Raw genomic sequence first — 13,261 nt, 5'->3', positions numbered from 1 at the left:
CTACAGCCGGGATGGGCCTACAGCCCAGATCCAGCGCCCAAGGCAGCTGAGCTGGGGAAATTTTATGGCCCCAGGGGGAAGGGAGAAATATAAGAATTCGTACCTGGATGGGAGCTGGGATGGCAGGTGGGAGGGGGTAGCCAGCACTGCAGGGCAACCTGGGCATCTATGGGGTCGGGGAATGCCCAAGCTCCTCCTCACTGGGACCCTGCCACGGCCCGAAGCAAACTCACCCCTCCTATGGCCTTCTGCTAGAAGTCAGGGCCCCTGCTGGTCAGGAATGTGGCTGAGCTGGCACCTGGTCCACCTGTCCTCAGGGAGGCCTTTAAGACCCAGGAACTGCCTCCAGCCGGGATGCGCCTACAGCCCAGGCCCAGCTCTCAAGGCAGCTGAGCTGGGGAAATTTTATGGCCCCAGGGGGAAGGGAGAAATATAGGAATTCGTACCTGGATGGGAGCTGGGATGGCAGGCGGGAGGGGGTAGCCAGCACTGCAGGGCGACCTGGGCGTCTATCACATTCATCATTATTAAGTCTGCTTCATCCCAGAGACGCAGGGCTGGTTCAACATACAAAAATCTATAAATATAATTCATCATATAAATAAACTGAAAGAAAAAAAACATATGATCATTTCATTAGATGCTAAAAAAGCATTTGACAAAATCCAACACCCCTTCATGATAAAGGTTTTGGAGAGAGCAGGAATACAAGGAATATATCTAAATATAATAAAAGCAATATCCAGAAAGCCAACAGCTAACATCAAATTAAATGAAGAGAAATTCAAAGCGATTCTACTAAAATCAGGAACAAGACAAGGCTGTCCATTCTCTCCATATCTCTCCAATATAGTGTTTGAAGTTCTAGCAATAGAAATAAGACAACAAAAGGGGATTAAGGGGATTCAAATTGGAAAGGAGAAGTCAAACTTTCGATATTTATAGATGATATGATAGTATATATAAATGACCCTAAAACTCTACCTAAGAATTCCTGCAGCTGATAAATACCTTCAGTGATGTGGCGGGATACAAGATCAACTTAAAACAATCAGTAGGCTGTAGTGAAGAGGCAAGCAGGCCTGCTTTTGTCCTACCCGGATCCCACATGACTAGTTTTTCACCCAAAATAACAACACACGAATTGTATTCATTTAAACACTGCCTGGCCCATTAGCTCTAGCCACTTCTTGGCTAACTCTCACATCTTGATTAAACCATTTCTAATAATCTGTGTGTCACCATAAGGTGGTGGCTTACAAGGAAGATTCTAACCTATGTCCATCTTGAGCCAGAGCTTCATCGCGTCTATCTCATTGCCTTCTTCCCAGCATTCTGTTTTGTCTACTCCACCCACCTATGTTCTGACCTATCAGGTCAAGCAGTTTCTTTATTAATTAACCAATGAAAGCAACACATAAAAAGAAGACCCTCCTACATCATTTCCCCTTTTTCTGTTTAAACAAAAAAGAAAGGCTTTCACTTTAACATAGTAAAATTACATATAGCAAAACAGTTATAAAGCAAGAATTACAATTACAATATTTATATCTGTTTTATCTTTTATCATAACTAAGGAAAACTATAACTATAACTAATCATTCTTCAACTCCATCAAAGACTCCAGAAGGATATACTATTACCTAAGTAAACAAGAAGTAAGCAACTTCCAAAACTCTAGAAATGACAGAGACATCTCGCTGACTCTACAGTCACCCAAAGTTTCTTTGTACCATTGGGGCATCCATCTTCAGCCTACAGGCCCATAGTTTCCAGCAGATATTTCCATGAAGCAGGAAATTTCAAAGGCAGTTCAGTCACTATCTGCTGTGTCCTGCAGAATGTCTCGCAGACTCTTTCATGAATCAGAAACCCCGAAAGACCATCTCACCTTTAGGCAAGTTCAGCAATCCTCTCTCTGTGGGTTCTTTATGTTCAGTTTATGCAACAGTCCAGGCAAAAGCAGTTTTTTTCCAAATGGCTATCAAACTCCATAAGGAGCCTCTTCAGTGCCCATCTTCCTCTTGAAGTAGATTGGTACTGCCAGGAGCAGATGTGTCTCATTGTCATGAAAAGCCCTAAGTTATTAAAACATTTAAAATGCCATATTCTGTAGTCTTTGAAAGATATGAATAATGCCTATCTAACTGAAATATATCTCTATATATCTAGAAAATCTAACTAAGATGACTACAAGCTTGACTATTATTGTTGATTATCCATTAACAACCTATATTTCCTAATTATACAATACATTTTTAAATGAACTACACAATCAGAATACCTTAATCAAGATCGGAAATACATATACATATAACAAAATTGACCTTAAAATCCATACCAATGCAAATTATTCATATCTATATCATATCCCCCTTTAAATGTAAAATAACATTTATAAACAATATTTGAGAATATGGACATAGTTATTTCTCTCCAAACTTCTTCCTGCTGTATAGGGGCACTGTTAATAAGTTCTTTCATGGTATAACCTGTCCTCTAGGTTCATCTCAGTCAGCAGTTGAGCAAAGTAATTTTTTGAGGGTGTTCACAGCAACCTTTCAGGAGGGCATGATCTATCATACCATATTTGGATAGAAGCAATCCACAGGGTCTCATCCTCTGTGAAAACAAAAGAAGAACTTTTCCAAAGCATCATAACCCTAGATTATGAAATTTTGAAGTCAAGGTACGGGCAAGACAGAAACCCCAACAAGCCAGCCCTCATGTTACAGATGATGCCCACGTGGATGACTGCATCCACAGAAAGCCTGAGAAAGCTTGGGAAAGAATAGAGTAAAGCATGGCTTCTTGGTAGCAGCAATTTCTCGGGTCTGCTCTCCTTGCTAGAGGCAAGGAAACACTCTCATCTAAGAGAGGCTTCCTGACTCAGACCCTGCCGCTCTTTTAAGAGGTCCTGCCACGAAACATTTAAACAGTGTTGATGGAAAGTTGAACACATGTTTTTCGGTTTTTAGCCATAGCAGGAAAAAAGTTGGGCCATTTTAAAATGCCGGCTTTCTGGGCCATCCTGCTAGGGCAAACTCTGACTCTTTCAGGCAGACAGCCCAAAGTAATTGAGTGTGGTCTATGAGCAGAATGCTGCAGCTTGCTTGCTGGCAGGGACCTTGAAATGTCATAGAGTTGTGGCAATAAACATGGCTACAGCCAGTACCTCAGCCGTGACACTGAAATCGCAGAAAGCTAAGGAATGGGCTGATCGAGCCAGCCGTCAAAGCCACGGCTTTAATCCTCTCCATACTGCTTAGTAAATTAAAGGATCATGTGATCGGAAAAAGAGAGAGATATACAGTACAGATATATTCAAAGATGAAGAAAGCCTCTAGATGGTTTACTATGTCTTAAAAATATATGCAGGCTAAAGGTTAAAGTTCCTAAAAAAAAGAAAGAGAGTAGTTGGGTGTGGTGGTACACACCTTTAATCCCAACACTTGGGAGGCAGAGGTAGATTGACCTCTGTGACTTCAAGGGGCAGAGGTAGATTGACCTCTGTGACTTCAAGGTATGGTAGCACACACCTTTAATCCCAGCACTGGGGAGGCAGAGACAGAAGGATCTCTGTGAGTTCAAGGACAGCCTGGTCTACAGAGTTATTTCAGGACAAAGATATACAAAGAACCTGTCTCAAAAAGAAAAAATAAAAGAAATAGAGGTTAAAATAAAGCCACACAAAGATGGAAAATACACAAAGAATTTTGATACTGTATGTTATTATCCTCTCTTTGAATTGTTTGAATGCTAAGGAAGGAGCATCAGCTGCTAAGAGATATTTGCTTATAAATACTGCTGAATTAATCCAAGATAAGTATTTAAAAAATACTTTGACTTCAAAACTGAAGTCAAAAGGTATGTCACGTTGGAGAAGAGATTTTGCTTTTGTTTCCACAGAAAATGAGAGGCTGTGGATTCATTCTGTGTTAAGAAAAATCCAGTTAGATCAAGGAAGACCACCTGAGAAATCTCTGGTAGGAATAGATGGCCCAGATGTCTAAGTTCTACATCCAGAACATATTCAACATGCTGGCTGCGATGATCAAAACTCATAGGATACTCCAGTCAGGACTTGATGATAATTTTTTTAGGTCCCCATAAGATTATCAGTGCCCCCAACCAGCCAGAAGTAGCCTGGAATACTATGCCCACATTCCCAAAAAAATGGACTATGGGTATTTTCGTTTGTTTAAAAAAAGGGGGGGAATGGTGTGGGAGAATTGTCTGTATTCTGTCAATCATATTTTAATAAATGCTGATTGGCCAGGCAATAAGTATAGGTGGGAAAACCAAACAGGAAGTAGAGGTGGAACAAAGAGAACAGGAGTATTCTGGGAAGAGAAAGCGCCCTCCGCCAGTCCTGCCCAGACGACTGAAGAAGCAACATGTGAGCTGCCACGCTGAGGAAGGTACTGAGCTGTGTGGCTAACATAAATAAAAAATAATGGGCTAACATAAGTTATAAGAGCTAATAAGTAGCCTGAACTAATGGATCAATTAGTTTATAATCTTATGGAGTCCTCTGTGTGATTTTCTTTGGGGCTTGCCAGCTGTGGGGTACCGGGCAGGACAGATACCCAAACAAGCAGGCCTCTTCATGTTACAGTAGACCTCCTATATACAAATAATGAATCTGAGAGGGATATCAGAGAATCATCACCTTTCACAATAGCCACAAATAACATAAAGTATCTTTTGATAACACTAACCAAAGAAGTAAAAGACCTATTTGGCAAGACCTTTAAGTCTTTGAAGAAAGAAATTGAAGAAGATACCAGAAAATGGAAAGATCTCCCATACCACTGGATAGGAAGGATCAAAATAGTAAAAATGGCAATTCCATCAAGAGTAATCTATAAATTCAATGCAATCCACATCAAAATCCCAACAAAATTCTTCACAGACCTTGAAAGAAAAATAATCAACTTCATATGGAAAAACAAAACACTCAGGATAGCCAAAACAATCCTGTACAATAAAGGAAACTCTGGAGGCATCACCATCCCTGACATCAAGCTCTATTACAGAGCAACAGTAATGAAAACAGCTTGAGAGGCTGGAGAGATGGCTCAGTAGTTAAGAGCATTGCCTGCTTTTCCAAAGGTCCTGAGTTCAATTCCCAGCAACCACATGGTGGCTCACAACCATCTGTAATGAGGTCTGGTGCCCTCTTCTGGTCTGCAGGTATACACACAGACAGAATATTGTATACATAATAATAAATAAATAAAAGAAAATCTTTTAAAAATTTTTAAAAAAAGAAAGAAAAGAAAACAGCTCGATAGTGGCATAAAAACAGGGAGATTGAACAATGGAATCCACACACCTATGAACACCTGATTTTTGATGAAGAAGCTAAAATTATACAATGGATAAAAGAAAGTATCTTCAAAAAATGGTGCTGGCATAACTGGATGTCAACATGTAGAAGAATGAAAGTAGATCCATATCTATCCCCATGCACAATACTCAAGTCCAAATGGATTAAAGACCTCAATATAAATCTGACCACACTGAACCTGATAGAAGAGAAAGTGAGTAGTATCTTCAATGCATGGACACAAGAGGCCACTTCTTAAATATAACCCTAGTAGCATACACACTGAGAGCAACAATAAATAAAGGAACCTCCTAAAACTGAAAGCCTCTGGAAAGCAAATGTCACAGTCAATAAGACAAAAAGATAGCCTACTGAATGAGAAAAGATTTTCACCAACCCCACATCAAAGGACTGATTTCCAAAACATATAAACAACTCAAAAAATTACACATCAAAATTCTAAATTGCCCAATTTAAAAATGGGGTACAGAACTAATCAGAGAATTCTCAACAGAAGAATCTCAAATGGCCAATAGATATTTAAGGAAATGTTCAACATCCCTAGTCATCATGGAAATTCAAATAAAAACAACACTGAGATATCATTTTGCCCCTGTCAGAATGGCTAAGATCAAAAACATCAATGATAGCCTATGCTGGAGAGGATGTGGAGTAAAGGCAAACACTCCTCCACTGCTGGTGACAATGCAAACTTGTACAATCACTTTGGAAATCAGTATGGTGGTTTCTCAGAAAATTGGGAATAAACCTACTTCAGGGTTTAGCAATACCACTTTTGGGCATATACCCAAAATATGCTAAATCATACTACAAAAGCATTTCTTCAACTATGGTCATATCAGTATTATTTGCAATAGCCAGATCCTGAAAACAACCTAGATGTCCCTCAACCAAAGAATGGATAAAGAAAATGTAGCATATTTACACATTAGAGTACTACTCAAAAGAGGTTAAAAAAATGACATCTTGAATTTTTCATATAAATAGATGGAATTAGAAAACACTATCCTGAGTGAGGTAACCCAAACCCAAAAATATGAATATGGTATGTACTCATTCATAAGTGATACTAGCTATAAACAAAGGACATTGAGTCTAAAGTTCACAATCCTAGAGAAGCTAAGTAATAAGGTGAGCCCTAAGAAAAAACATATATAGATACACCTGGAAAGTGGAAACAGACAAGATCACCTGACAAAATTAGGAGCATGGGGATGGAGCAAGAAGGGAGGGTGGAGGGGAAGGAGGAGGGGAGAGGAGGAGGGATGAGGAGAACTTGAAGGGATGGGATGATCGAGATGAAGAGGAACAGAGATGAGAGCAAGCAAAGATACATATTGATTGGGGGAGCTATTATAGTGTTAGCAAGAAACCTGGCTCTAGAAAAATCCCCAGAAACCCACAAGGATGACCCCCAGCTGGGACTCTAAGCAATAGAGGAGAGGGAGCCCAATCTTGACTTACCCTGTAGTCAGACTGATGAATATCTTAAATATCATCATAGAGCCTTCATCCAGCAACTGATGGAAACAGAGGCAGAGACTCACATCGGAGCTCTAGATTGAGCTCCCATAGTCCAGTTGAAGAGTGGGAGGAATAAGATATGAGCAAAGAGGTCAAGACTATAATGGGTTCACCCACTGAAACAAAGAGGATACCAGAAAAAGGAAGGATCTCCCCTGTTCTTGGATTGGTAGGATCAACATAGTAAAAATGGCAATTCTACCAAAAGCAATCTATAGATTCAGTGCAATCCCCATCAAAATCCCAACAAAATTCTTCAAAGACCTTGAGAGAATAATAATCAACTTTATATGGAAAAACAAAACACCCAGGATAGCCAAAACAATCCTATACAATAAAAGTACTTACACAGGCATTACCACCCCTGACTTCAAACTCTATTAAAGAGCTACAGTAATGAAAACAGCTTGGTATTGGCATAAAAACAGAGATGTTGACCAATGGAACCAAATCAAAGACCCGGATATTAATTCACAAACCTATGAACACCTGATTTTCAACAAAGGAGCTAAAATTATACCATAGAACCTTCGTCCAACAACAGATGGAAACAGAAGCAGAGACCCACATCAGAGCACTGGACTGAGCTCCCAAGATCCAGTTTGCTGCGGGAGTTCCTTCAGCCAATAGCCATTGAGATACCAGCCCACTGGGGCTTGGTCTCTTCCTCTTTAAAAAGCAGCTGCAGTCCTCCACTTGCTATCTTGCTCCAGCGACTAGACTCCTTTCCTGGCTGTTGTGTAGGATGGTGTTCTGTAAGTTTTTCCCCTCAAATAAATAACCCTTTGAATCCAAACTGGTGTGGGATTGTTTCACGCATTACCAGTTGAAGAGTAGAAGGAGTGAGAGTATGAGCAAGGAAGTCAAGACCATGAGGGGTTCACCCATTGAGACAATGTATCTGAGCTAATGGGAGCTCACCAAATTCAGCTGGACTGGGAATGAACAAGCATGGGATCAAATTAGTCCCTCTGAATGTGGTTGACAGATGGGGCAGACTGAGGGGACAATGACAATGGCACTGGGATTTGTCTCTACTGCATGTACTGGCTTTTTGGGATCCAATTCTCTCTGGATGTATACCTTGCTCAACCTGGATGTACTGGGGAGGGCCTTGGACTTTCCACAGGGCAGGGTGCCTTGCCCTCTCTTAATATTGGAGGGGATGGTGAGAGGGTGTGTGAAGGAAGTAGGAGGGAAGTGAGAGGAGGGGAGGAAGTGGGAATTTGGTTTGGTTTTTTTAAGTAATAAAATAAAATAATAATAAAAAAGAAGATGGAGTAGTAAGGGTTTCCTGTATCAAAAAGCCCCAAGTTTATTACCCATAGTCATTATATATCCCAATCAAAAGGGGAGGGCACAAAACTTCCATGATACAAAAAACAGGAAAGTGTAATTACCTCCTTACATCTCAAAACACCTGATAATCACATCCTAAGTCAAAACATCCTGTTAACTGACCTTTGAAGAGTAAGGCATCCAGTAGCCGTACCCTTGGCCAAACATATTGTTCGTCCTTGACGAGCAAGAATGGGTCTGAACTCTGACCTTTAGTCAAGATGGAACGAATTCAAAACTGTGGGCCCTCATACCTGAGAACTAGCCTATGTAATACCAGAAGGTTCTATGCAAGTTCGATTGGAGGGAGTAAACTAATTGCAATGTATCCACAATGCTGTAACAGTGGCACTCAGACCCTGACAATAACCAATAGATATTAACGAATCAATCCCACACCAGTTATGTTTTAAGGGGTTATTTATTTGGCGGGGGGTAAAACTTACATACACCATAAACCGTCAGGAAGGGAGCCTAGTCGCTGGAGCAGGAGCCGGGAGCAGCAGCCGAGACCGAGCACCGGAACCAAGAGCCGGAACCAAGAGAGACCTTATCCGGAACTGCTTCTCTTTTTAAAAGAGAAATATACCACGCCCCAGTGGGCTGGTATTTCAGCAGCTATTGGCTGACGGAGCGGAAGTCGCTCCCCGCTGCACTGTGGGCTCCTGCTTCAGTGATTATTGGTTGAGGCAGCAGAGGTTACTCCCACAACACCTCCCCCTTTTGTTTAAGTAAGAGAGTTCTAAGCCTACTACGAAATTATATACAGTAAGTACAAACCTACATAATTATATACAATAAATATAAATATCCTATTTTAACTAGCTTAAGTCTTATATAAGAAATAACTTGGCCATGTCATAAAAGGAAAGTAATTACGTTTATATAATCTTTAATCCCATCAAAGATCTGAGAAGGGAAATAATGTTACCTAAATAATTAGGAAGTGCAATCAAACTTCCAGAACATGTAACAAATCACAGAGACAACTGGCTATCTGGGCAAACACCCAAAATCACGTTTGCAGCGTTGAAGCAACCAACTTTGGCTAAGGCCTAACGTAACTGACATACCATTTTCAAAGGCAAGGAACTTTTTAAAACTATCTTATCCTGTCTTGGCAGGATATGACAGTCCTGTTTTATCCATTTATGGATATTCTGTAACTCTGTCAGTAGTTGAGGCATGGGCATTTCTTTACCCAAAGGCCAGTTCTGCCAAGAAGAAAGGCTCCAGGTGGAGTGTCTTTGGTGCTCAACATTCTCTCGGGAATAGATCAGTGTTGTCAGGAAGGATTGTGTCTCCCTGCCATAGAACTCTGAGTTAGATTAAAGGCCGTTTTCTGCAGCTCTTTGAAGAGGTTGAAGATTATCTATCTATACTGAATATAATGTCTATGTATCTAAAGAACCTGATTAGTCTAATTATAAATGATAAACTTAGATGACTATTGATCTATATTATTCTCAATATCTATCTAACTTAAAGACTGAAATAGTAAACAACTGTGCAATAAATGGGGACAATATGACCTCCAAATATAAACAATGTGCAAGTATACATTGCAATATGGTAAATATATATATCAATACATAAACAATATATAAGTATCTTAATCAAAGGTAGAAGTGTACAATGCAATATGGTAAAATATACATATATCAATACTATATATATATATATGTCAATACATAAAAATGTTTTAAACAGAGGTAGAAGCATGTATGCATAAGCTCCTGCTTCAGAGATTATTGGTTGAGGCAGCGGAAGTTACTCCCACAACAAATAGACACCTAATTGGACTTAGTGCTCACTCAGTGGGATGGAAATCACTCCTGGTATTGAAAACCTAGTCAAATACCTGGGGTTAGAAAGGTTGATAGAGAAAACTCTGTGCATTAGAAGAGACATGACACTTGCTTTAAATGATGCTGCATATGGTTAGATTTTTAACACAGCATGGTACCCAGCTGATCAGAGAACAGAATGGAAAACCCATGAATGACTCCCTAATTGTCAATGATTTGACAGATATTTTAGAATACACAGAAATGATTACACTTTTTCGTATGTTTAGTTATCCTTTCAATTACCACAAAGTGAGAGTGCAACTGTGTGATAAAATGTTAAGATGTGCATCCACACATTATAGGCACTGTGTGCGCACAGAACACCATATAAGACTGAAGGAAGTATATCATTATGTAGAGGCAGAATATAAAGACAAGATCAAGAGATATAAATGCTGGCTATTTAGAAAAATTCAGCTTCATTTAATCAAAATAGAGATGTGAGACTCATTCACAGAAAAGAGTATTATTTCTTAAGTACACTTGATGGAACTCTCTAGGATAAATCAACAATCCTGAAAGAAAAAATTATTATCTACAGAAACCAGGTTGCTGTAGTTCTCATTTATGACATCTCCATACAAAACCCTCGGAAGAGAGTTCAGGCATTCCCAGTCCTTCTGGAAGAAGTCTATGGCTACATCCTTGATAGTTAATAGACCCTGAAATGGTAATTAACTGTATCCACTTGTGTCCATTACTTGAGCCATTTACTTAGACCAACAAAAGATTAGTTACCAGTAGAAGTTGTTCTGCTATCAGAAATCATCTTACATTCTAACATTGTGTTCTCAGAGGGATGGATGTTGGAACTTGTCTCTCAAGATCCAATAGACCCTTAGAGGAAGGCCTCACGGAACATGGAGCCTCTTCACACTGAAAATTAATTACAAAAGTAGTTCTCGGTAGGAACATGCACATTTATCTCTGATATCAAAAAGATTGTAACTATTTCAGGTTATTTCACTTAGGAAGAAACACTGTCATGGAAAAAATAAACAAGGCAAGAAAGAGTGAAAATCAGACTGTAGCACACAGATGACAGTTTTTTAAGTCGTTAGTATTGATAGCCATGGGAAAAATGAAAAACCATGTAAATGTGAGGCAACTTAGTGCCAGTTTGTGAGTTCTTCAAATGGAACCTTTCTGTAAGAAAGTCTGCACGTTCTATCCCCATGATTCTCACATCTATCTGAGAACAAATCATCTCAATTTCCCTCCTCTGTGTGGATTCTCACATGAAATTCACCTTAAAATTTCATCTTTCTCGTGCTATTCTGGATTTAAAGGCTGCAGCACCTCCCTCTCCTTGCTACTACAGCCAGGAACTGGAAACAAACCGAATATGGCCTGACTTCACACATGTACCACAGCAGAGAAACAATAGCCCTAAGCTCCTATAGACAAAACGCACATAAGTTTATCCTTTTCTGAAGTTAGGTGGCCTGTTCTGGTAGATGGTGGATTTCTCTACAGACCAGAGTATATGGCAGCCGTGATCCACAATATTCCTCACAACTGCAGGTGGTAATTTAAAATGGAGGCCAAACACAGCTGTTAGTCAGAAAACCTAGTGACCCTGTCCTCACTTTCCACTTGCCCAAGTGGTTAAGACAACAAGACCCTTCTATTTGGAATACTGGACAGAATCTGCAGGGTCCCCACTGTTAGAGAGCAGGGGTTCCCCAGGCCTGCCTTCAGTGATTCAGCACCAGCAGCTACATCATTACCAGTCGCCAAATGTGACATATGTGCCCTTTAAAAGATCCTCACCATCACAGACTACTCTTGCTCTCTCACTCCATCTGTCTCTCTAACTCTGTTTCTCTGTCTCTGTCTGTGGTTGTGTCTTTCTCCCTTTCTTTCTCTGTCCTCTCTGTGTGTCGGTCTTGCCCCCACTCCAAGACAGCCTTTCATTTCCCCCATAAATCTCCTGGGTGAGATCTATTATATGGTGTTATCTCTGCAGCATTGTCTTCAATCCCCCAAGGTACTCCACTGCACCCTAATATTGGTACCTGTGACTTGGTAGGATAGCCTAGTGTCTGCATGCTCCCTCTTGGGGGTCTAGCCACACTGGGACTCTATCCCTTATCTCCAGTCCACCTACAACAGATTCACTTTCTGGCTCACCCATTGGTGGGCACCCCACCCAACACTGGCAATTGACAAGTTTTCCCTTCAGATAGTGTAGTGGGAAATTTAATAGAACATAAACTGCAGAGTGATGGTACACCTAGGATTTGAAGTAGTCTTTTGTTAATAATCAGTGATTGTTATCTGAAATATATGGAGTTTTTCCAGAACACACACACACACACACACACACACACACAGAGAGAGAGAGAGAGAGAGAGAGAGAGAGAGAGAGAGAGAGAGAGAGAGTTGGCTTTCCTCTCAACCTTTACATGGGTTCTGGAGCTCAAATTCAGGTCACCAGTGTCATTTGGCAAGTACCATTACCAGTTGAGCCATTTGACAAGTCCTCCCATTTTTAAGAATTTCTGTCAATGTGAAAATTGTGCAGGAAGAGTAACTATTTATATGGTGACACCAGTTTCCCATTTCAGCCCTCCCTCTCCTTCTTGATAAGGTCTCCATGTTGCTGTAGCTGGGCTTGAACTCTTGGGTTCAAGTATTCTTCTGCCTCAACATCTTAAAGAGCTGAAAGCCTATGCCAAGTATTTAGCTCCTTTTTTAAACAACAGTTTTATTAATTCTTTGAGCATTTTGTATAATACATTTTGAATATATTTACCCCTCCCTAGCTTCTCCTATAACCTTTCTCCACAATCCTATCCTTTCTCACTCCAGGTCCTTCTGAACCCTTTCCCTGGGGATCTGTAGACAAAATACTAGTAAGATTATTGCATCTAGGGTTAACACTAGAATGAACTGGTTGTATTCACTGTACCTGTAAACATCAAGATGAACAATTGTTTTTACTGTACCTAGGGTAAATATCAGGATGAGCAGCTGTCTTCACTGTACCCAGGGTAAACATCAGGATGAACAGTTGTCTGCACTGTACCCAGGGTAAACATCAGGATGAACAGTTGTCTGTACTGTACCCAGGGTAAACATCAGGATGAACAGTTGTCTGACCTTTGAAGAAATCATTGTAGAGTTCTTTGTTACCTACAGAGCTATCTTCCCAAAGCAATTTTACAGCCTTTGTATGACTTTGGTCACAGAC

Source organism: Myodes glareolus, chromosome 21 (assembly GCF_982192425.1).
Source record: "Myodes glareolus chromosome 21, mMyoGla1.1, whole genome shotgun sequence".
NCBI classification, from domain to species: Eukaryota; Metazoa; Chordata; class Mammalia; order Rodentia; family Cricetidae; genus Myodes; species Myodes glareolus.
The sequence above is the reverse complement of the archived record's forward strand: the minus strand, read 5'-3'. Positions refer to the sequence as shown.